Below are 25,413 nucleotides of genomic sequence, written 5' to 3'. Positions count from 1 at the left end.
TGGTGGTGGGTTCTCCCTGTGCTCACTGAACCTGGGCTCCAACTTTTCAGTGAAAAAGGAACCTGTGAGCTCATTCTCACTGGGCTGTCCCAGGCTTACCATGCAGGGTCTGCATCCTAAAATGCAAGCTTTCTGGGAATGATGTCTTAATTCAGTGGTTTCTAGAGCAGCACAATTCCCCCCAATTTTGGTAACCTCTGACAAAGTGCTAGCTTTTTATTTTGCTAATTGATAACATTAAAAATAAAATACATTCACACCAGATATTATCCGTGCTTTCTAAAAGAAAGCATATTTTAACAATAATAAGATAGTGGAAAAGGATTTCAGAATACAGTTTTAAAAATGGAATATAATTGGTTTATGAAAAATCTACTACCTTTATTCGGCTGCCGACCTATGATGGTCTGCATTAACTCAAAGGGATGCGTACCTAATGGTCAAAGTCAGACACCAGCAGGGACGGAGTGGGAACAAATTGAGGAAGAAGAAACAAATAGTCTTGGTTTCCTGTGTGTCCTTGACATGGACGAGGTGCCGCCTCCAGGATCTCTGTGTGCTCTGTAGCTCGGCTTTCTCAGCCTTCAGCATGTAACTGTTGTCAGAACTGGGCCTTGGTCTCCAGGATGGACAGCCCAAAGCATCCAAGTCAGGAATTGACCTGTATGAATCTGTTGTCTCCTTAATTTGCCATCCTCGTTGTTTCAAAGCGTGAAGTCAAAACCCATGCTGGACCACAGCCCAAGCCTTAAAGAGCACATTGCCTATTTAGGTTTAGAAACTTGAATGCATCAGGTGAGGCTAATGTGCTTCAAATATTAGACTCTAAGCAAGTGCTTTTCTCAAGGAGACTGTCACCTTTGAGGTACCTGGCATTTCAAGCCAACTTGGGACACCTCAAGTGTCAATAAAGTTTGATAAATCGTAGCAGTCATCCCAGCCTTCTATCAAAAGGGTCAAAGTGCTACTAGCATTAGGAAATGAAATATGCAAAACCTGCATTTCTATTTTTGGTCATGCTCTGCAGCATGCTTCCTAGAATAAACTGCCACTGCACAGCAGGATTCAAGGAAACAGTGCTGACAGCCTCACTCTCCTTGCATTGTGATGCACAGAGATCAGCGGGCTGCCGACTTGTGTCCTGAATGAAAAATGGATTCCAGGTAGAAGAACTGTGGTTCCTGACCATTTCCTGGATCTTGCTCAAGAGAATATACACAAGTATTTATTTATAGCTGCTCAACTCCCTTTCAGACACAATCTAAATTTATTATTCCTGAAATCGAATGAGTTGTAATCACTGATTATGGAAACATTGAGCAATTTCAAGGCAGGTTGGGGAGGAAACCTTTGTCATCAGACTCTCCTGCATTACATCCTGCCTGGCAGTGACTTAACAATTTCATTGTCTGTATTTTCACACTTGTGAAATGGAGAAATACCACTTCTATTGCAGAAATATTATGAAGATTGGAAAGAATAACCAAACAGTGCAGGACACAGAGTAGGCCCTCAATAAATAGTTTTGGTTTTCATTGTTAGGACTTGTTTAGGGAAGGGAAGCGAGCTCCTTTAGCAGTTTAGGGTTTCCCTCCTCCGCTGGGACAGGGTGGTAGAGGTACGAGAGTAGAGGCTGCTGAGAGAATATAGTCTGTTTCATTGTGCTCTGTTTTCTCCTTTTGGCCTCATGGAAGGGCAGGGACAGGTGTCACCAGAGGGTGGCTTGAGAAATGGGTTCTCCCTGGTTCTCAGAAGTCTAGGGCCCTCACCTGGCTCTTATCCACAGTGCCTGTGCTGTTGGTAATAGTTCACGTGCACATGTCTCCCTTCAGTTAGGTTGAAAAAATCCTGCAGGCATGCACTCCACCATGGGCTGCTGGCACACAGCAAATGTTGGTTGTCGCCTTTGGAGGCCAGGTTAGCACAAAGCAAATAACTTGGGTGTGCTCAGGGACAGCTAAAGGGGTTGGATGACTAATTCCCTTTCCTGTGACCATCCCTGCCTCTTGTTTACTCCATTGGAAAAGGGCATAGGGAGGTCAGTTGCCGCTGCTCATCTGCACGAAGGTCAAAGGCAGAGTCACCGAAAGTAGTCTGCTCCTATTTTTGAAGCTTTCTTCTGTGGCTAGCATTGCCTTTGTAAATACTTGGTACTCAATAAATTCCAGCACACATATGGAAGCAATGGTGCCAACTAGCTGGATTGAAAGTACTAAATACCCAGCGTCCAGAGAGAACACTGGCTGATGGACAGGAAAAGGTTGCCTCCGCTTCTGACTGGGCGTGCAGCACAAGCTCCTGGCAGGCCTCACACCCCCTACTTAGCACCTGTCAATCTCCTGTCCTCTGTGAAAGAGCCTGCATTTCTCCCTGCTGGGCCCGCCACTTCTCCAGGATTTTTTCAGTGCTCTATGTCCAAGTCTTTCGGCTGCTGGAAGTGTGGGAATGGGAAGTCAGTTGTAGCCATGGCTACAAATAATTTACCTTTCCAGCAGCCTGCGGGTTTTCTTCTTACCAGTACAACAGTGAGTCTCATTCTCAGAATCTCTGAGGCCTGGCCAATGAGGCCCCTATTCTTCTTCCCCTGGCAGAGGCCAGCTCTGATGGTGTCCCCACCCAAGGGGCAGACACCCATGTGATTTCAGTGGTTCGGAGGAATAGGAATGGAATGGAAGGGTGAGGTCCTTTCTGCTGAAGCTCAGAGCACTGTGGATACAGGCCCATGTGCGGAGCCTGAATCAGGGCACTGAGTTCACTCTGCTCAGTTTGCTTATATGTTAGTTCATGGCAGCTGTGGTTGCAAATAGGATCAAATTGTGCAGTTTTTAATTCTGTGTAATGCTGCTGTGAAAATGGACTTAACTGCTTTTCAGTACGGCCATTATGACTCTCTTAACTTCCCTTACTCATGAAACCTAGCATGAGTCATGGCTGGAGAATCTCACTCCACCCCATGGCCCCCGCTGTCCCGAGAAGCAGAAAGGCTGGTTCCTGGGGTTTCTCTTCCTGGCAGTAAACCCCCTCCTCCCTGCAGGACTGTTACAACTGATCCACAGTTAGAACATCAGGGAGCCCATAACCAGGCAGGGCAGGGGTTTCTCCTTACCAGCTTGCTCCCCATGCAGCAGGGAAGCGGGTGTCTGCTGCAAAGCTCCCCGTGCGGGGGGGATGGGAAGAACAATGAGGCTGAACAGACACAAAGGAAGCTATCCTGTGCCCAGACAGCCCCAGTGATATCTTCAGGCCCAGCCAGGATCCTCCCTTCCCAAACTGGAGCCTATTTACTCCCAGTATTAGTAAGGCTCTTTTGATTGCAGAGGACAAAAACTCCTCACTAAGGCCGCTATATTCGTTTGCTAGGGCTACCTTAACAAAGTCCCACAGGCTGGATGGCTCAAATATGGATTGTCTCACAGTTCTGGAGGCTGGAAGGCCAAGATCAAGTTGTCCGCAGGGTTGATTCCTTCTGAGGCCTCTCTCCTCGTCTTGCAGAAGGCCGTTTTCTCTGCGTCTACATGTGGTCCTCCATCTGCATATGTCTATGTCTTCCTCTTTTAAAAGGACACTACTCCTGTTGGATTAGGCTCCACCCTCATGACCTCATTTAACCATAATTACCTCTTTAAAGATCCTATCTCCACATAAGGTCACATTCTGAGGGACTGGGGGTTAGGACTTCAACATGCCAGTTTTCTGGTGGGAGGACACAGTTACTTGGCTTCCTAGAGCAAAAGCCTGTTTAAGGATATTGATGGCCTGGAGCTGAGCGAGGCCAATGTGGGGCAGCCCCAGACAGCTTTTCCACTTCTCTCTGTCTCCACAGCCTTCCCAATCCCTCTGGATGAAGCCAGGTGTTTCTGTTATATGCACTCCTAACACCCCTCTGTCTCCCATATGGATTTACCACCTGTGTATTTAAATAACGTGTTGTGAAGTTATTTAGTTAATGTCCATCTTCCTGGTTAGATGGAAGCACCAGGACAGCTGAACGAGTCACCGTCTTCTTTGCAGTAACCCGAGCACTTGGCCCAGGCTGGGCACATAAAAGGTGCTCAATTCGTAGTTGCTGAATTGAAAGTCCCTCGCTCTTGGTGCTTCTGCTCCTCTGCCTCCTTACTGGCCAGTCAACCCCACAGTAGCCTCAATCCACTTGGCTAGCATTTCAGACAGTCACATTCCATTATTTCACTTCATATAATTTATACTACAGGGGAGATGATATTTCTTTTTTCACCCATCACTAGTTTCATGGCCAAAGCCCCTATAACAAAAGACAGATTAACAAGAGAAAAGCACACAAATGTATTCAATGTAAGTTTTATGTGACAACAGGAGCTTTCAGAAATAAAGAGCCAAAGAAACAGGGAAACCTGTGTATTTTTATGCTTAGGTTTGATGAAGTGTGGATGGTCATGAAGAAGTATGACTGGAGGACAAAAGGGTTTGATCTAATGGGAATCAACAGGGAAGGGGGACTTGGCAAGGCCCATTTGTTCATATGCTGTGTGTCCCAGTGTCTTCAGAGATAAGGACATTCATTTCCTCTGGATATAGGGAGGGCGTCTTTCAAATGGTGGTCTTATGACCTTCTTCAAGGGAGAAAGATGGGAGAAAGTCCAACAGTGATTTTCCTGCTTCTGCTGTCTCCTCAAATGCCAAGGTGCCATACTTTCAGGTAGTGTGTCCTGACCCCCATCAGTACTGTAGTTTACTTAATATTCTCCTGTACAAATAATTCATGCTTTTACTTAAATAACAGATTTCAGAAGGAAACATTGTATCATGAGTTTGACATCCTGCTTATATTTAAAAATTAAACGTTAAAAGAATCATGTAACTATTAAAATACATGCTTGTGTAACTGTTGAAGTTATCTCCTGAGCTGCTTGTGGGCTGCCTGTCCTTAACAGGTCCTGGAGGGAGTTGGTCTACCTGGCTTAGCTAATGATCTCTCAGGTGGCATTGAATAGAGTGCTCTTGGCTGCAAGCCACTGATGCTGATTTAAAGAATTAGAACTTTGGGAGGCTGCAGTAGGTGGATCAGTTGAGCCCAGGAGTTCAAGATCAGCCTGGGCAACATGGTGAAACCCCATCTCTACCAAAAAAAAATATATTTTATACTTAGTGTATTATATCTAATTATATGTAATATCTAATTACATGAATATAAATAATGTAATTAATTATAATTTGATATTTAACCTATCATATATATAATTAGAACATTGATTGTCTCACAGAACTGAAATATTGAAATAGTGTGGTTTGAGGGCTGGTTGTTTTAGAGGCTAAATTATCTCATCAAAGACTAATATTCTTTCTCCCTCTCAGTCCTAGGAGCATCAGGATTGGCTTCATCTTCTGGGTAGTAGCAAGATGGCAGTAGCAGCAGTCATGGGCATTACGTTGAGACACATTGTTCAGAGGAAGAAGACGAATTGTCATTCTGCTTTTCCAAAAGCACATAGCAGACTTCCCTACACATTTTTTAAGTATTTTTTTTATTTATAGAGACAAGGTCTTGCTCCATCACCCAGGCCAGAGTGCAGTAGTACGATCATAGCACACTGCAGCCTCGAACTCTGGGACACAAAAAATCCTCCCGCCTCAGTCTCCTCAGTAGATAGTCCTATAGGTATGCACCACCACACCTGGCTTATTTTTAAATTTTTTATAGAGATGGGATCTTGCTCTGTTGTCCAGACTGGTCTTGAACTCTTGGCCTCAAGCAATCCTCCTACTTGGCCTCCCAAAATGTTGGGAATACAGGCATGAGTCACTGCATCTGGACTCCCTATAAATTTATTTGGCCAGAATTGGGTCACACACTCACTCCTGAACTGGAAAGGGAAATGAAGTGACTATGCAGGTCCTCTGGGGTGAAAACCATGCTGGAGTGGAGGCTGCAATGCCCACCACACGCATCAGTGGCCAGCCTATGGGTAGGTTGCGATTAAGACAGGTGCCCTCTGCTGGTGCATACAGGGATTATCCCCAGCCCCAAACCCACTGAGGCCAAAGGCAGAGAGCTTTGACCTGGCATGGCAGGTGCCAGGACTGACACATCTGTGCTCTCCTCAGGCGACAATTTCTGTGGCCCTCAAGCTATGCCTGGCCTCAGACTGAAGCATCAGCTTCCAAAATGATGCATTGTTCTCCCTGACTCCCACACGCTCTGGCTCACAGAGGAGCCAGCACCCCACCCCGGCGTTGGCCCCTGAATCAGGGAAGGGAGACTCTGCCTGAGTCTGCTGTTGATGGGGCTTTGCCAGCCCCGCAGGGCTCATTTTCTCTGTCTCCTGCTAAATTCCCTGGCTGCTCCTCCGCTGTCAGGTTGCCAAGCCCCGAGTGTCTCCTGGCTCCGTCTGCAGCAGGAAATGGGCCTGACAATTGCTCTTCCAGAGCCAGTGATTTTTCAATATGTAGTTGCATGGATCCCACCCATGCTTCATCTCCAAAACCCCTGCTTGTGTTCAGCTCTGATTTACTAAGCACGTACTACAGGCCTGGCTCTGTACTCAGCACTGCAGGTGTGGGGAGCAGTCAGGGCACAGAGGAGACATCTGATGTGTTCGCTTTCGGCCTCATACTCCAGCCATAGTTGACGGCCACACACTTGGAAGTGAGCTTCCTAGCCAAGGTGGCCCTGGCAGACTACAGGGCACACAAGTGGTCCAGATTAAAAAACAATACCGTGTGGGTTCAGAGAAGGGCAAGGTTGACACAGGCAGTACATGTGCTGATTATTCTGTCTGCCTCCTACTCACCCCTGTGTCTACTCTTCCCTGCCATGTGCCCTGGATGCAATGGCTGCAGGCTGCAGCTACAGGCCCTTTGCCCCAGCTTCCAGTGGACTTGCTGGTGGAGCGGCAGGCAGGAAGGCTCAGAGCAGAGGAAAAGTGAGGCCGGGATTTATTTTCCCTGCTTCCTCCCTGTTTTGCTGTGATTCTGGCATTGGCAGGTTCCTCCAGAGCTACAGCTCTGACAGGACAAGGGGAGCTGATGGCTTCCTGCCATTGCTGGTCCCTGTTTCCCTATTGGGTTCCCTGAGCCTCCCCACTCTGGAAGCAGCCCCTTTTTTCTTCAGAGTTCTCGAGGTTGTTTGGATGCTGACTGGCAGACCATGTTTAGGAAGTGCTTCCTGCAAGAGCAGCACCTGCATCTGGGCTCCTGAGATGAGCTGAAGCTGGATAAGCAGAGAAGAGGAAAATGGGCTTTCTAGGGGAAGCACAGCCCCATCAATGTTCACGAAGAGATGAAGTGAGCGCTGGAAGACACTGCCTAGGCAGGGAGGGAAAGTGGAAAACAAGCGAAGGCTCCCCGTGGAAGCCCTTAAATGCCAGGCCAGGGAACTTGGCCTTTGTCCCATAGGCTACATGGAGCTGCTGGAAGCAAAAGTTTTGACTGTTATTAATGGCTTTGTTTTGGTTTTTATTTCTACCTTTTCCTTGTTATTGATTTTATTATCATCATTAATAACAACTACTATGTATTTAATCCTTACTGTTAGGGGTTGATTGGGCCCCCTTTCATTAGTATGTTGAAGTCCTAACCCCCAGTCCCTCACGAGTGTGACCTTAACTGGAGACAGGGTCATTAAAGAGTTAAAATGAGGATGGGCCCTAATCCACTATGACTGGTGTCCTTACAAGAAGGGGAAATTTGGACATGGAGACACACATAGAGGGAAGATGATGCGAAGGGAGAGGAAGACGGGCACATCCACAAGCCAAGGAGAGAGGCCTGGAACAGATCCTGCCCTCACAGCCCTCAGAAGGAAACAACCCCCCAGCAGCTTGATTTTGGACTCCCAGCCTCCAGAACCATGAGACAGTAAGTTTCTGCTGTTTAAGTCTGTGGTTTCTTATGGTATTCCGAGGAAACTGACGCACTCATCATGGAACCATCTTGTGCTGAGCAGTGCATCATCAGACGTGTTCTCACTCCAGCTGCACCTTGTGGGTGAAACCTCTGGCCTGTCTCTGCCCCAGCACACTCTCATTCTGGCCACAGCACCTAGCACTCCAACACTTTCCCTTGGTTATTAACATATTTGTTTACTGAGCACCTATCATGTGCCAAGCACTATTCTAGGTCCTGGGGAAACAAAACAGACAAAAACTCTTGCCATCTTGGAGCTGACGTCTGATGATTCTGTATTTGTTTCCTGTCTGCCTCCGCCAGAGGAAGAACCGCTCTTGAGGGGGGCTGTGTCTGTTGCACTCACCACAGTGGAACACCTGTGGAATGCATGCTAAGGAAACGAAGAGTAAAACCTTGACTCCCCTTGCCCATTTTGGTTTCAATCACGTCTGAAGACCTGACTCACTTAAAAGATCCCTGGGCCTGTTGATGAGGGCGACTGCCTTGCCAAGTGATAGTTGGTCCAAGGCCCTCTGGCCATGGTGTGAGGAACAGGGCTTGGTGGCCTGGGGGGAAGAAGGCAGCTGGTGTGTGGTGTGGTGGACTGCTGTCACTACCCTCCTTGCTCAGTTTGCAGCCCTGAAATTTGAGCTTTCAACTGCACTGTCTGCTGGAGGCAGGAAGGAAAGGAAAGATGTTACCAGCTTTCTGGAGGCCCAAGTTGTAGGACATAGAAAGCAGGTTCTAGATGCTGAGAGAATCCTTCCACCCCATTTTCTGGGAATTCTTCTCGTAGACATTATTTCCCCATGCTCTCCTCTCTTGTTCCTCCCAAAGTCCTAAGACCCTTCCTGCCAGCCCCTCCTCTGCCGCATCTGCTCTCTGTGCGGCCTGAGAGTGCAGCCCCATTTTTGGGTCTCGTGCCTTCTTTTCGGCCCTGTGATCCTGAGCCTGGTCACCTTGACAGTGTAATTATACCTGAGTTACTCTGAGCCCTGCCAGACACGGGATTTCTTAGCCCACAACAACCAGGGGTGAAGAGAGCTGAAATGCTCACATAAATTAGTGGGGACACCAGCCTCAGGGTGATGTGCCCTCCTCCCACACCCACATGCCAGACCCTGAAATCTGGACAGCCAGCCCTGCTGACCAGGGATCAAACACAAGTTCTCAGGAAGCTCAATGCTAGCTGTGGATCTCTTTCTCTGCCATGAGAAACGCTGTCCCAGTAAAACCATGGTCCCATGGATAACAGTCATGCCCCTTCTGGCAAAGTATGAAAGTTTGCGAATGATTCATACACTAAGTTTTTTTAACTAGAGTGGATTCTAGGATACCCCATAATCCCCTCACACTCATTTTTGTTCCGATTGGCTTTCCTGGGTGGGAAAGAAAGGAGTAGGAGGCAGCCGTAGGTGGGGAATTGAGCACAAGTGTGGCTGGTCCACAGAAGTGTGTCACTCTTATAACCATCATCATCTTGTGTGTTGTGGCAGAAAACACTGAGAACCAAACCTCTTTCGGGTTGTTAAGAGATGGACTTCTGGAAGATCCATTAACATAGTGCTTTGGAAACCAGCTTGGAAAATGTGACATTTTGTCACTTTGATCTGCTAAGCAGCTTACAAACATCCTCCCGCTCCTTCCCTCCACTCCCTCCAACTTCGCTTCAGCCCCACCATCTGAATTTTCCAAGTGAGATCACAGACCCAGAGTGGGTTGGCTTCAGACTCTAGGAGAGTGTCAAGGGCAGATGTGAGGTTTGGGGACAGAAACCATCAGTCCTCCAAAAAGTCTCCCATGTCCCTTGATCTTTAGCAATATCAAAACCCAGCCCATCATGTGACAACTAATTCCTCAATTACTCAGAGCTCCAACATTGTCTGTGGGAGTAATTACAGAAAGTGTGGCGCGGGAAAGACTCAGAAGCCTCCTGGCTGGAGGGGATGTGGTCTTTCCCTGGGCTGAACTCCTGCACCTCTAAGAATGTAGATGAGCTCAGGCCACTTTGCCAGAATAAAATAGGCCCACGGACCAGGGACCAGAGCTGCTTCCCTGGCGGTTTCGAATGTTTACTGTGAAATGAAAAGCCCAACTCGGGCTCATTCTCTTTTCCAGGAAGTGTCAGCAGCCCCTTCTAATTCTCTCTACTGCAACTTTTGTTGCCCTGTCTCAGAGTAAAATCTTAGGTTGCCCAACCTTCCCCCAGTGAAGCAGGAACTCTCTGGGGGACACATCAGGATTTATCTGCTAAGGCCCCAAATGTGTGAGCTTGGGCCCCCATCCCTGTGCCTGGTAGCTGCGGAGTTAACAGTCCCGTTTTTATTTGTGTCTCCGCTGCCTGTCATGCAAGAGGCATGATGAATGCTCTGGACCTCCCGTGGTGGTGGGGCGGGGGGCGGTGCGGGAAGTGGGGGTGAGGGATGAACTGAGGTGGGAAAGAAACTCAGGGCAGGTTCGTAAATAAACAAGGGCAGAGTCGGGAGACCCGGGGCCTCGCTCCTGCCGCGGCTTTCCGGGCTTCTGACGAGGGGAGCTCCTGAGGCTCCCTCTGGAGCAGGCTGGGGGAGGCAGTTATTGTTTTTGGATTTCACTAAGATGAACTCCAGATGATTTTCCAAGGGCTGATTTCACAGCACATTTGCCCCATCTGAGCAATCACTCTCCGCAACAGTTGGATTTCCATTTGGCGTTTACTTCGTGTGCCCGGAATCAGGACTGTCTGCCTCCTTGGGGTTGAATCGTTTTATTTTCTTTGGGGCTTGGCCAAACCCTTTCCGTTGGCCTTGGTTCCATCTAGCCATTTCTGTTTGTGTGCAGACAAGACCAGACCAGGTTCACAGAGGTTTCCAGAGCGCAGTGACAGTGCCCACTCCTGGAAGAACACAAACCTGGGGAGAGAATCCACCAAACTGTTTTAATTTCAGAGACAGATACTCAGCTACAATGGAGGATGAAAGCCAGACCCATACTCAACTGGGTAAGTGCTATCTTCTCTGCCAGGGCACTTCCTGAGTGGCCAGGCCGGGACTCCGGTGGGTGTATAAAAGCCCCTATGAGGAGGAACAGGTTGACAGGTAGTCTCGCATGCAGCAAAGAGAAGCCTAGAGAGTTGCAAGGGGGCAAGGTTGCGGTGCAGTGGGGATAGGGGCTTCAGTGCAGCCCCATTGAGCTACTTTGGGGACAGAGTGCCTAAGACAGAGAATCAGCAGACTTTGCAATCAGAAGCTCTGTGTCATTGTCCAGTGAGTTACACCAGAGTCTCGTGGTGGTTATTTCTATTTTCTATGTCATAAATTTTTCAATATTTACTTTTGTAGTACAAATGAAACCCCCCTTCCCCCCCTGCCAGCAGCCTGAACAACACAGTGAGACCCCGTCTCTACAGAAATACAAAAAATTAGCCAGGCATAGTGGTGTACACCTGTAGTCCCACCTACTCTGGATGCTGAGGTGGGACGATCACTTGAGCTCGGGAGGTCGAGGCTGCAGTGAGCTGTGTTTGCACCAGTGAACTCCACTGCACTACGCTCCTCACTATTTGAGACAGAACTTGACCCTGTCTCAAGGAAAAAAAAAAAAAGAAACGAAAACCAGCCCAGATGTCACTCTGCACACCATTGTGTTACTCAAGGAAAGAGATCTGTGCCTGGCTTTTGTGCATAGGTCACTTTAACCTCAGTGTCTAAAGTGTTGTTAAAGTGGACAGCAGCATGTTCCCTGTGGCATGTACTGATCATGCTGTGCCCCATGTTGCCCTGTCGTGGAGCATCTCCTCAGCCAGGATGTGTGTTCTCCATGGGGCTGTCCCCACTCCCCGAGTGGGGCCTTGGGAGTCCTCCTGCTCCACACAACAGGGCCCCCAGTGCAGCCCCTGGGCTGCCCCTTTCCTTGCCCTCATCCGGCCTCATTCACACGACTGAAGGACCACTTACTTCTGTTCCTTTGTGCCCTCTTCAGTACTCAGTATGGGGACAGAGTCTCAGAGGGTGCTGGTCATTCACTGGCTGGTTGAACACACTCCTTTGTGGCAGCCTTCCCCTTCCCATTCCTCCAGCCCTGCTGCAATTGTCTCTGTTGCCCTTTCTTTCACCTCTCTGGGGCTATTCAAGACCTGAGGTGGATGACCCAGCCCGGGGCATACACCCTTGCAGAGGTATGAGCCCAGGTTCTGGAGTCACCTGGACTCCAGGCCTGCCTCTGCCATTTATCACCTCTGTACCCCTAAACATGTTTCTTAACCTCTCTGTGCCTCAGTGTCCTCATCTGTAAAACTGAAGATGGAGGCCAGGCGAGGTGGCTCATACCTGTAATCCCAGCTCTTTGGGAGGCCAAGGCAGGCAGATCACCTGAGGTCAGGAGTTTGAGACCAGCCTGGCTAACATGGCGAAATCCTGTCTCTACTAAAAATACAAAAATTAGCCAGGCGTGGTAGCACGTTCCTGTAATCCCAGTTACTTGGGAGGCTGAGGCAGGAGAATTGCTTGAACCTGGAAGACGGAGGTTTCAATGAGCTGAGATCATGCCATTGTACTCCAGCCTGGGCAAAAAGAGTGAAACTCCATCTTAAAAAAAAATGAAGATGGTTAGTGCTTCTCTGAGTTTTAAGTTGTATATGAAAGCATCTAGTGTTCTTAAAGAGCCTTGAAATTTTAGAGAAGTGTGGAAGAAGGAGTCCCTCACCACTGGGTTTTGTTTACTTTACAGTCAGCAAGCCTTAGGGAGCCCTCACTGAAACTTTTTTCTTACAGGCCTAGGATTTCACTGAAACCAAGAGGAACCTGCATCCAAACTGGATTCTAGAAGAAAAGGAGAAGTAAGGAAACTGAAGAGTGCAAGGCCCTTGGGGACTGAAGCACTCAAGCAGTTCCTGCTGCAGTTCTCTGTGTCCCTGGACCGTGGGGATCAGTTTTAATCCCTCAGTGAATAAGCCAGCTGCTCCTTCCCTGACTGTGTTCTTCATTGTGCATGAGGTCTTCTTGCTGTTAGGCTGCCTCCTGAGCCTGCACCTGCTGCCTCCGTGTGTCTTGGCTTTCTTCCTCTACTCAGAGCTTTTTGTGAACATGGCTTGGTCTTCCCCTAAACTCCACTCCTCTGTTTGCCAATGCTTTTCTTCTGACCCAATGCTCAAAATCCTAACTGTAAAACCTCAGGGAGATGATCTTAGGCATTTGAGGAAGAATCTTAGTTGGTAAACTAACTTCTCTATCGTCATTCCTCAGGTCTCTCCACTGCCTCTTACTCACTACCTCAAGATCCTTGATTGGAAAAAGCAAATGAGGGTCTGGAAAAAGATCATTGCCTCAGAAGACTTGAGGAGAAAACGTGTGATTAGAATAGGTGTCTGTTTTCTGCGAATGTGAGCACCATTATGCTTAGGCATCATTTCCAAGCAAAAAGAATCCATGTTCAAAATGTCCAAGTTGTTGTCTCCCAGGAAAACACAGCTGTTGAGTGATGGTCCAAGGCCACTGGAAGTGTAGCAGGACTGGTCACAGACAAAATCTCTCAGACACCAGTTTTAGGAAGGAAGAGGCTTTAATCAGCTGGGAGCATCGGTAGACTTGGGTCTCAAGATCTGAGCTCCCCGAAGTCAAGATTCCTGTCCCTTTTAAGGGCTTACAGCTCTAAGGGGTCCATATGAAAGGGTCGTGATACATTGTGCAAGCAGGGGCTATGTGATGGGGGCTGCATGCACTGGTTATCAGAACAGAACAGAACCAAACAGGGAGTTACACAATGCTTCCTTATACAATATCTGGAATCTATAGATAACATAAGCAATTAGGTCAGGGGTCGATCTTTAACTACCAGGCCTGGGGTGTGGTGCCGGGCTGTTTGACTATTGAATTTCACTTCAGCCTTTTCTTTAACTCCTACTTTTTTCTTTGCTTTGAGGCAGAAATTAGGCAGAAGACAATATGAGAGGTGGTCTCCTTCCTTATTTCCCCCCTTTGAGAATCTCACTTATTAGTGGGAGTTCTCATCTTCATCCTCACTATCTAGGTTTTCTTGTAAGACAGATCAATAGTAATGCATGTAGTACACTTGTGCTGAAGTATTTTGATGGACTAAGGTAGTAACAAAACTTTTCATTACTTGAAGGAGCAAGAGCAGCCCATAGGGAAGCAAAAAGCCGGGTTTTTTTTGTTTTTTTTTTGTTTTTGGACTTAGGATAGTTCAGAACTGGTGAGGTGTGCTCACAATGAGGTTTCCTCTAAAAGTTATTTTTCTACTTTCTTCTGTTAGCAAAGCCGTTGCCACTACAGATTGAATGTATTTGGGCCATCCACGGGGTACTGGGTTAAGGATTTTTGATAGGAAAGGCTACGGGTTGTCACTGGCTTCAGTGCTTTCAGGCTACGCCCTTGTTTACACTGACAACAAGGTAGTATTGGAGTGTTATAGGGTCACGGAGAAGACCTTTATCAATTAAAGGTTTAAATTTACCTTGGCTTTTAAAGGAGTAGGGTACACTGTTTTTTTTCTTAACTACTTGTATATCTCTCTCTTTCTCTCTTTGACTTTCTGTCTCTCTCTATTTGACTTTCCTTTTGTCTCTGTCTCTTCTTCTCTCTGCCTGTTTCTCTCTCTCACTCTTTCACTCCTTCTTCGTCTGTCTCTTCCTCTCTCCCTCTTCTTCTCTCTCTTCACCTCTTTTCCTCTCTCTCTCATCTACTCTGGGTGGTCTAGGGGTGTGTGTCCTGTGGAGGCTCAGGTGCTGTGGGCTCAGGAGTGGGGAGTGTCTCTTCTTGGTAAGTGGGGGCACCACTAGTGCCACTTCCTGCCATGCATCCTCTGATGCTGGGTCAGACAGAACCTTAGGAGCTGACTTCTCTTAGCAGGTGGAGCAAGATCCCCCCTGGCTATCTGTCCCTTTGCCACTAACTGCTGCTGCCTGGCCTCTCAACCACTGTGGCGGGGGGGGGGGGGGGGGGGTCTAAAACTAGCTGCAACCAAGTATCTATGTATGGAAACTGATCTGGGTGTCCTGATTTACCAGTTACTTTGTGCCATACCTTTGATACTAGGGACCTGTCTAGACTTCCTTCTGATGGCCATCCCACCTCTAATGCTGGCCAGTCTGTCTCACACAAAGCCTCAAGCTATCCAGGTGTCATAGCAATTCCATAGTCCCCATTGGATCCTTTCTTGAAATTCTTCAACATAGTTCCTAAGGGGGTATGCTTACTCTGTGTTTTACCCATTTTCCTCTCTCAGGGGACAACACACTCTTACCACAAAGAGGGAAGGGAAAAGGGGAAAAAAGTCACTCACTCACCAAGCGATTCACACCAGATCAAAATTAAAACTAAAACCAAAGGACGGATAAGGAGTTACTCATTCATCAAGCAATTTGAGCCGAGTCAGAACCGAAATCAAAGCCAAAACAGTTCAAATCCAAAGGTCAGAACTGAAATCAAAACCAAAACAGTTCAAATCCAGTCAAAATCAAAACCAAAACCAAAGTGCTGATAATACAGACAAGCTGTGGGTGATCAGGCCACACTTCCACTCAGATGGAGTAGGCAAGTTCCAAGACTGGTCTTAACCGTTTTCCAGATGTCAGGACTTCAAGCACCAATTCCTTCCCAGTGTTCAGTCACTGCATTAATCCTTCACAGGGGTCTGCTGTGCACTCCTGTGGTGAGGCGTTCCACCTGGGCAGTTGCCTACCCAGGAGTGCTCTCAGGATCCATTTTGCTTAAGCTGGCCGGAGTCCCCCACAGGGATGCTCTGCAGGGCAGGCCTAAGCCGCCTAAGGGGCTGCCTCGACCATCTGTTAATCACCTCACTTCCCGGTCAGGGAACCAAGATATGTAACAGGACCAGTCACAGACAAAACCTCTCAGACACCAGTTTTAGGAAGGAAGAGGCTTTAATCAGCTGGGAGCATTGGTAGACTCACATCTCAAGATCAGAGCTCCCTGAAATCAAGATTCCTGTCCCTTTTAAAGGCTTACAACTCTAAAGGGTCCACGTGAAAGGGTCATGATATATTGTGCAAGTGGGGGCTATGGGATGGGGGCTGCATGCACCAGTGATCAGAACAGAACAGAACCGAACAGGGAGTTACACAGTGCTTCCTCATACAATGTCTGGAATCCATAGATAACATAAATGATTAGGTCAGGGGTTGATCTTTAACTACCAGGCCTGGGGTGGGTGTGGTGCCAGGCTGTTTGACTATTGAATTTCACTTCTGCCTTTTCTTTAACTCTTATTTTTTCTTTTCTTTGAGGCAGAAATTAGGCAAAAGACAATATATGAGGTGGTCCCCTTCCTTAGAAGGGCTGAGCGGGGATTACAGAATCTCAAATGCCAAGATCTTACGTGCAAATCATGCCCAATGCTGTAAATATTACTATGCGCTACCAAAGGCTACTTACTTGAATCCTACCAAGAAACATTAAGCATTATGAAACTTCTTTTAAAATATTGTTTTACATTATAAAGTAGAATACAATGTAAAAATATTTATGTTAAATAATTATAATAATTAAACTATGTGAAATGAGTAATATATTTTATTTTATTTTATTTATTATTTATTTTTTTTAATTTTTTTTTTTGAGATGGAGTCTCACCCTGTCACCCAGGCTGGAGTGCAGTGGCTGGATCTCAGCTCACTGCAAGTTCCGCTCCCAGGTTTATGCCATTCTCATGCCTCAGCCTCCCGAGTAGCTGGGACTACAGGCACCTGCCACCTCGCCCGGCTAGTTTTTTGTATTTTTTAGTAGAGACAGGGTTTCACCAGGCTAGCCAGGATGGTCTCAATCTCCTGACCTCGTGATCTGCCCATCTCGGCCTCCCAAAGTGCTGGGATTACAGGCTTGAGCCACTGCGCCTGAGTAATATATTTTATATATGTAGCATAAAGTCGTGTATATAATGTTTGTAATACTTTTATAAAGTAAATAAGAGGTTCTTGTCTGTTTCTCTAATATTCTTTATTATCACTGAGTTTTGTTTTTCTTCTGGAAAGAGGGGGTGGGCAGAGGGAGATGGCTGTGGGGACCTCTGCCAAGCCTGAGTTGGGCCACAGTCAAAAAAAGTTTGAGGGCATCATTCAGAAAAATTAGCTTGCAAATAATTTTTCTCAATTTTCTCTCTTTTTCCTGAAAGATGATTTTAAGATGAATGTCTGAGTAGAAAACACTTTCAGATTCCCACATAGGCAATGGCAGAAAAGCTCCAAGTGTGATATTACAAATATGTATTGTCATCAAAGACAGAAATATTTGCCTTGTCCACCCAGAGTGCAATGAGTGTATGGGTCGATTGTATTTTCTTCTCTATGTATTATGTGCAGAACTTCCCTTCAACAAAAGAAGGGAGGAAAGAAAACTAACCCTGCATTGTAGGCTTCTGCTCTATTATAAGGAGAGGAAAAATACCCAAAGACAAAAACCAGCGAGAAATGGCATTTGACTTACAAACCTTTAGGAGATGCGCATAAACAGAGGAGCTCAAAGGGAGGCAGAGAAACCAAGATGCCATGGTTGATTATGTCCTTCCAGCAACTGCAACTGTGCCTCAATTTGCAGGGAAATACGTTCCCCTTCATGGACCCTGTTCTGGGAACTGTAGAATGCTCCGGGCTGCAGCCCAGACAGGAAGGCGTCCAATATGTCTTTGAGTTCCATCTTGGGGATCTCATGTGATCTCTGGTGTGTTAGTGAGTGGGCAGGGCCCCTGCCTCCCAGCACTAACCTCAGTTGCATGAAGAGTCTGAGTCCATGGCAGATCTGGGCCCACAGGCTTCTCACCAACTCAGAGGCAGAAACAGATTCCACAAGCACCATGGAATGGCAGTGCTTTGTATCTACATTTATTAGTTTTTAAAAAATTATAAAATCTGGCTGGGTATAGTGGCTCATGGCTGTAATCCCAGTGCTTTGGGTGGCCGAGGTTGGCCCAGGAGTTGGAGACCAGCCTGGGCAACATGGCAAAACCCTGTCTGAACATGGCTAAATAAAAAAATTAGTCAGGCATGGTGGTACACACCTGTTGTCCCAGCTACTTGGGAGGCTGAGGTGGGAGGATCACGTAAGCTCAAGAGTCCAAGGTTACAGTGAGCTATGATTGTGTCACTGTACTCCAGCCTGGGCAACAGAGTGAAACTTTGACTCTTAAAAATTATAAAATCTGTGTTTGTTTTACAAGAATTAGAAATTCTAAGCTATATAAAAAAGAAAATAAATATCACCATAATCCCACTGCCAGGGAGTGTCACGGGGTACTGGCACTGTTCCTCCAGCCCTGTGTCTGTATATGCCTATATGCCCATTTATACTCATGTTGGATATCAGCAAGCTTTCCCCAGCCTCTCACACTGCTGGAGAAGCTCAACCCTGTTCCATGCCCTCCAGAAGAGGTCTAAAGTCCTCCCCAAGGCTTCTGGAAATTCCATGGGGTCTTCAGTCCTCAGAATCACCCCTGCCCCCAAGCATGGATTTCTATAGCTAATTTCCTGGTGGTGTTCCATATTTCATGAACTTAGATGGAGAGTACATCTTTCCCTGGGTTTCTACCCTAAATCTCTACTCATACAGATCATTTATTGATGAGGTGGACTTCACTGAAAATTTTAGGAGGGGGTGGAGTTGGAGTTAGTTTGAAGCCACATTAGCTGCCAAAACGTCAGGCATCTTTGTGTCCTCCAGGCAGCCACCAGGCAGAGTATCTGTGACTTCTTCACCCTGGGAGGCCTCAGACTCACACCTCCAGGCTCCTGGCTTCCCTCTTGGTTCCACGACCCTCCCCCGGCCCTCCCCACCGGCAGCCCCCAAAGCATCTCTTCTGTTGCTTGCACCCCTCCCCTATGGTCTTCCTTCTAATGCAAGGAAGTGGCTTATAAAGGACTTTGTTTAAATAAGGACCATTCTAATAGCAACTGTTACAATAACAAAAATCTTGAGATCATACTCTACATATATTATTTATTCTGCCTTTTTAAATTGAGCATTACATTTTTAGCGCTTTCCCATATCATTAAATATTTAGCAGCACTGGATTTCATCAAATAGATGCACCATTATTCATTTCGCCATTCCACTATTTTTGCATTTTCTTTGCTTTGGGGAAATTTATAAAGCAGAAATTATTAGCTCGAGGAGTGTGAATAAGGTCCTAAGGTCCCATACTCATTGCCAGATTGTCCTCCAGAAAGGTTATGTCAATTCACACACTCCCCAGCTGTAAATGAGAGTGTCAAGTGACTTTATTCTTTAAACAGTTTGCTAATTTGACATCGGCTGTGGAAGATACTATTTTAGGGCAGTAAAGTATCTGGTCAGGGTCACAGCCACAGAGACCCCGGGGCTGTGAGGGAGCTTTTGGCCTTGGGGGAGTCCAGGGCCCTGGGGCAGTCGATAAACCTCCCAGGACCTCTGGTGCTGCTCCATAGCCTGGTTCCCACTGGCTCCAGTGCTCAAAGCAAATTCTTCCCCCAAGCCCTGCAACTTTCCCTGGGGTAGCTCTCATTCCACCTCTATCACCAGGAAGGGCCCCTTGGGTATGTGCCCCTCATCAACTACCCCTAGCTTGTCCTCAGCAGATGTGGGTGGCGGTGGGCAAACTGGCCTTCCCCCCTGCTCAGTGGGGAACTGGACTTCTGGACTCACCCAGACTCATTTCTCTCTCTGTCATTGTGTCAGAGGTGTTTGAACCAGAGGAACTCCATCTTAAATAGGAGCTGGGTAAAATGAAGCTGTGACCTCCTGGGCTGCATTCCCAGATGGTTAAGGCATTCTAAGTCACAGGATTAGATAGGAGGTCGGCACACAAAGACCCTGCTGATAAAACAGGTTGCAGTAGAGAAGCCAGCTAAACCCCACCAAAACCAAGATGGCCAAGAGAGTGACCTCTGGTCGTCCTCACTGCTACACTCCCACCAGCGCCATGACAGTTTACCAATGCCATGACAATATCAGGAAGTTACCCTATATGGTCTAAAAAGGGGAGGCATGAATAATCCACCCCTTGTTTAGCATATTATCAAGAAAGAACCCTAAAAATGGGCAACCAGCAGCCCTCGGGGCTGCTCTGTCTATGGAGTAGCCATTCTTTTGTTCCTTTACTTTCTTAATAAACTTGCTTTCACTTTACAGACTTGCCCTGATTCCTTCTTGCATGTGATCCAAGAACCCTCTCTTGGGATCTGGATTGGGACCCCTTTCCTGTAACAGTTGGAGTTTGGAAGAGATGAAGAGCCTCCATTTCCCCATCCCCCCATCCCTCCAGCAGAGAATACAGGGTCTACTTTCCCCTTTCCTAAAGGCTACAGGAGCCCACAGCAGCAGAGCCTTAGGGTGCTGCTCTCTCTTTCCTTTTCTGAAATGAGAGCTGTCCAGGGAATCAGAGACATCCTTCCCCCTTCTCTCTGTTAGGATGCTGGTGAGTTCTGCTTTTCCCACTTTGTGAGCAAAGCACACATGTGCACAGCCAGCAAGCCAGACGACTTCTAAACAAACTAAAAATACTGACTTATCTCAGAGGCCCGTGCTGAAGGAGCTTGTTTAGGGTATCGGATGGACCTTTACAAATAGAAAATCCTTCCGTGTTACCTGCTGTTACACCCCATGGCTTCCTGCCCTGGAACAGAGCAAAGGATCTGGGGTGACTGAAGCAAGGGGCCATCAGGGTTTGGTGATACTGCGTCTGATTTGTCCTCTCCTCTAGACTCTAGACAACTCCAGGGCAGATCCTGGAGCCTCAGCCCCAGTCCGGGACCTGGCACATAGAAGGCACCCCACAAGGGTTGGTGGCTGGTGGGAACACAGCAAAATGGGAATTCCTGGGCTGGTACTGTGCAGGTGATTGAAGTCAGCTGCCTAGGGTTACAATATCCCATTTCCCAGTCTGGGTAGGAGAAACCCAGGTACATGTCCACACATGTCCACTCTGTTTGCCTCTCCCTCCCACCCGGAGTCCTTCCACAGTGTCCGCTCCTTGGGACGTCTGCTTCCCCAGCATAAGCCTCTGGGGCACTTGGCTGCAGAATGGAAGAAGATCAAGTGCTCTCCTGTTCCAGGTCAGGCACTTTGGATTTAACCTTGAGGTGGAGGCTCAGCTGCCCTGACAACCCGCAGCTCATTTCTACAGCAACACCTCCTGCAAAGGTAGCCCAGCACGTCCTTGGCCAGCAGCTTCCTGCGGTGATAAAAATAGCTGAGGCCCTGCAGCTGCTGAATGATGAATTCTGGAAGGAGATGATTGATTCTCACAGCTGAGTCTCGGGGTCAGCAAGCGTTGTGCAAGTGGAGATGCCAGGGTGAAGGATGGGGGTTCTGCTATAGATAGAGCTGTTGACAGAGTGATCCTGGGCTTCTCCCCACCTGAGGGGAACACAAACTGAGCTAATTAAAAGGAACTGCAAAGGGCTGTTGGAAATGATGCAGACGCGTGCATCCTTTACTTTCAGGCCATCTTTGACCTTTTTGGAATGTGCAGTCATTTCCCCTCCATCCTTCTGGCACAAGATTCAAAGTGCGGAGACAGTGTTCATTTCCAGGGAAGGCAATGGGGTGGTAAAGCTAGAGGACTGCCTGCTTTCCCTAAAACAATGGTGAGGAACTGTCAGGGCTTATGAAACACCACAGGGACACCAATGTCAGGCAGCACCTAACAGCCTGGAATTAAAATCTGCTCCCCGCTTGCTCAGGCTGCAGGAGTGCTCCTGCTGGCCTTGCCAGGGGACTAGCCTGTGGTCTACCATGGCTGCACTCTGATTAATCACAGTGATCCAAGGTTAACTGTGCACATGAAGCTCCTGACCAGCACCAGAGTAGCTTGTAAGCCAGTGCCCATGTCAAAAGCCATTGCAATTGCACTGTGCACAAATAAACAGCTGGGCCTGTGACATTGCACAGCTGGACTGGATCTGGCAATTCATAGATATCACCATATGCATTTCCTTTACAGTACATATTTTCTAGGCAATCTATCCCCCAGTGTTCTATAAAGTAATAAGAATAAGGTTTCAGAGAAAGGGAGAGAGAGAAAAGTCACTGGAGAATGGGGAAATTAAGAGGCAAATGAAAAAGGATATGTTTTCAGATGAGATTATTAAAAAGACGATGAGTTGATGAGGTGGCCAGATGAAGAGAAGATAATCCAGATGGCTGTTGCTCCCAAAGAGAAGGCTCTGTGTTGTAATCACAGCAGAGAAAAAGGGTGAAGGAGACCTACTGGCTTTCATGAAAGAGACAAAGGGGAGACCCTGCAGGGGAGTCTGGGTGAGGACCACAGGCTTGAAAGCAAAGTGGACCCTTCCTTTGTCTTTATTGGAACCATACGAAGGGCGAGCCCTGAATGCCTTCACTCCTTTCTCTCTGTCCTTTGCTCATTATCTGTTCCTCTGAATTATATCTTGGCGGCTCCAAACCCTTCCCCAGGTAGCTCCCGTCTCTCCTACCCGCTAAGGTATCCTGGAGTCACCTCTGCCTCCAACAGTGCCCTTGGGGATGCAGCATGTGTAACTGACTCCACATGCTCCGGTTATCCCTGACTGTAGAGTTCACACAGCAGCTATCTGTATGCCTCCTCATTACATAAAATTTAGAGTCAATTCAAAGGAGGGTAATAAGATGATGAGGGGTCTGGAAATGGAGTCAGATCAGCTTAGGAGAGGTAGGGGCTGATACTGTAACTAGTCTGGAAAAAAGAAGATTTCAGATAACCCTGCAGGTCATCTCCAGGTCTGTCCCTCATATTTGTGGGAGATAAATGCAGACCCTTCTCTTCCAAACCCCCACTCTGTCCTACTGCAAGAGGTGTTGCACACATGTACGTGTGTGGACAACCCAGGCTGCACATCCAAGCTGCATCTCCACACCCCACCAGACAACGGCCACTTGGCCACTGCTGGAACCTGGGGAGTGCACATCAGGAACGCGGGCCATCTTTCAGAGGACACACCCAGGAAGAAGCCACAGGCTGGGGTCATTGGGCAGGGAACCCCCAGGCTTGTTACCTGCAGCAAGTCCTAGAAGAAGGCCTTGCTGGGTCCAGGCGGGCCCATCTCCACGGTCCCACTAACTTGTCTTGCTCATGGAAAGTGGTATGGCCCAGGAAGGGCTAGAATGGAGCTCCCAAAATGTGGGGTCTATGGAAGAGACCGCTTGCCAGGATCTAAGTCTGGCGCTGAGTATGACCAACTCAAGCTGTCCAAACTGGATCCCAAATCTGCTCCTTCCTCTACATTCTGCCCCATGAAAGCTTTCATTGTCTCCTGCAGGGGAACCCTGACAGCCTGGCCTTAACCCCTCACTTCTCCTCTTTCTCCATCTCTAATGCAGCATTCAGTCCTGCTGACTCCAACTCCTTCAGGCCTCTAGAATCTTCCTTCTTTCCCAGCCCCTGGCTATGCCCAGTGACAGTTCTCACTTTGTGCTGGGACTGATTGCCTGGCCTCCTGAGTTGAACTCTTTTCCTCCAGTCTCCACACTGCCAGTCCAGCAATCTCTCCCTGGGGTAAATATGTACTTACCACCCCCTGTCCAACCTAAAGCTCTTCAGGGGCTCCCTATGCCAATGGGATCGAACCCAAGCTCCTGAGCCCAGCACATAAATCCTTCCATAGCCTGACCGCTGCCCCTGGCCTCTGACTCTCAAACCTTGGACAGTTAATGCAACAAACATACCATTTCCTGCCTCTTTGCTCACACTGCTCCCTCTCCCTCAAGGGCCTTTTCTGTCCTGTCTGCTTGGTCGATGTGAACTCACTTTCTCCTGCATGGAAACCTTTCCAATGCCCCCTCCTCTTCCTTTCCTCCCCAGGTAAAATTGATTATTTGTAAGATGAACTGAAGTCTACATCATAGCAAATAAAATAAAATATTTTCTAGCATTTAATTATTCACAAATCTGTTTTTTTTTTTTTTTCCCACCGGACCATAGTCTCTCTAAGGCGGGGTCACATTGTTCTTGGCAACCCTGTGCCTGACACAGAAACACGTGGTGAACTGAAATGGAAAGTGTGTATCTGATCAATGCTGGTTGCCACAGACCTAATCCTATGTTGATGAGCACATGTCATTTTTTGTTCTCACAAGGTGTTATATATGGTAACACTTTCTAAACAATGGACAGAAACTGATCACAAGTTCTAGGCATGCATGCAAGACGGGGAGTCCATAAAAGGTGCTCAGCCTTGCTGAGAACCCCTGGTATCACCAGCAGCTGGAAAAGCACCCAGAGCCTGCAGCAGTTCCAGGCCTGTGGACTTTGTATCTCAGGTGCCAGGGTTATCTCAGGATGAAAGTCAGGCCAGTTCCTCCAGCCACTTGGCTCTGCACCCCCTTCTCCAACAGGAGGGGCCAGCAGGGACTTCTGGTTTACCTTTGGAAGGGAGGGAGACGGGAGAGGCCAGGCAGGTATGAAACCTACTCAGGTGTTCAGGGCCCAATAGGAAGCTCGTCTACTTGTGACTCAATAAATGGGCAAGGATGCACACAGGATGCGACGCAGCCCTGCCCTGGAAGGCTCATACTCGGTGTGGAGGCCAGGGCAGCAAACCAATGGGATGAATATGAAAGACCTGCCAAGGGAGAGGCAAAAGCCAAAGGATGGGCGCACCCGGGCACAGACTTTCACCCACTTCCTTCCCGAGACCGTGTGCTCTCCTCCCCTTACACAGGGGTCCCTGTCCCCCTTGTTCCCTTATCTTCTCTCTGCACAAACTGCCTGCTCTGCCTGGACCGCTCTTCCCGCTGTACCACGCACAGCCTGTTCCTTTCCATCTTCAGTGTCCGCTGAAATGTCCTTTCCTCAGAGGCTTCTTCTGTCGCCCCCTTTATAGCAGCTTCTGTACTTTAAACCGCATTATTTGCTCTCAGCTTCTTGTTTATTTCCTTGAAAACATGAATTGAACGAACCGTCTTATTTATCATGTGTGTTGTGTCTCTAATCCACCGGCTCAGCGAGGGCAGAGGCTGCATCCATCTTGTGTTCTCCTGTGTTGACAGCATCCGGGACATAGTAGGGGCTTAATAATTGTTTACTAAACAAATGAAGGAAAGAAGTGCTCTTGTTGGTTCTCTGGTAAGTGGTGATGACAGATGTCATGGGAGGTACAGAAGTCAGGATGTTCAAGGAGGGCCTAGTAGCATTGTCAAGTGTTTGCCAGATGGAAGAGGCATTGCAGGTGTGTGAGCAGGGATGTGATTCTGAGGGTGATGAGGGGAAGGGTGGGGATACATGTAGGCCACCTGGGGAGGTAAAAGGGGGAAGCTGTTGTCCCTTTTTTGGGGGGATGGAGGTAAAAGGGGGAAGCTGTTGTCCCTTTTTTGGGGGATGGCCCCTCTCCTTGATGGATGGGACAATGAGGTAAACTATTAAAGGTCCATGTGGACACATCTACCCCTGGGGCACACCCATCCAGGCTAAACAAAATCAGCACAAGCTGAACAATTAGAACTCAGAGAGTTACCTGTGGGGCTTAACAAGGACAGCAAGGACACTCAGGTGACCTCAGATGATTCCGAAACCTGGGAAAAAGACTCCACAAGCCCGGGCCATATGATCATGAGATGCATCTCCTGACTG

General features: G+C 47.8%; 1 long non-coding RNA gene across 1 annotated transcript; it reads left to right on the top strand.

Moving 5' to 3' along the window:
- Nucleotides 1–5,715: 5,715 nt before the first annotated feature.
- LOC103886295 lies at nt 5,716–14,400 on the top strand. The gene is made up of 3 exons (XR_649793.4): nt 5,716–7,833; nt 10,684–10,843; nt 12,615–14,400. It is a non-coding gene; the product is annotated as an uncharacterized LOC103886295 (long non-coding RNA).
- Nucleotides 14,401–25,413: the final 11,013 nt, after the last annotated feature.

Source organism: Papio anubis, chromosome 7 (genome assembly GCF_008728515.1).
Source record: "Papio anubis isolate 15944 chromosome 7, Panubis1.0, whole genome shotgun sequence".
NCBI classification, from domain to species: Eukaryota; Metazoa; Chordata; class Mammalia; order Primates; family Cercopithecidae; genus Papio; species Papio anubis.
Note: the sequence above shows the minus strand (reverse complement) of the source record. Positions and strands in the feature narration are given on the sequence as shown.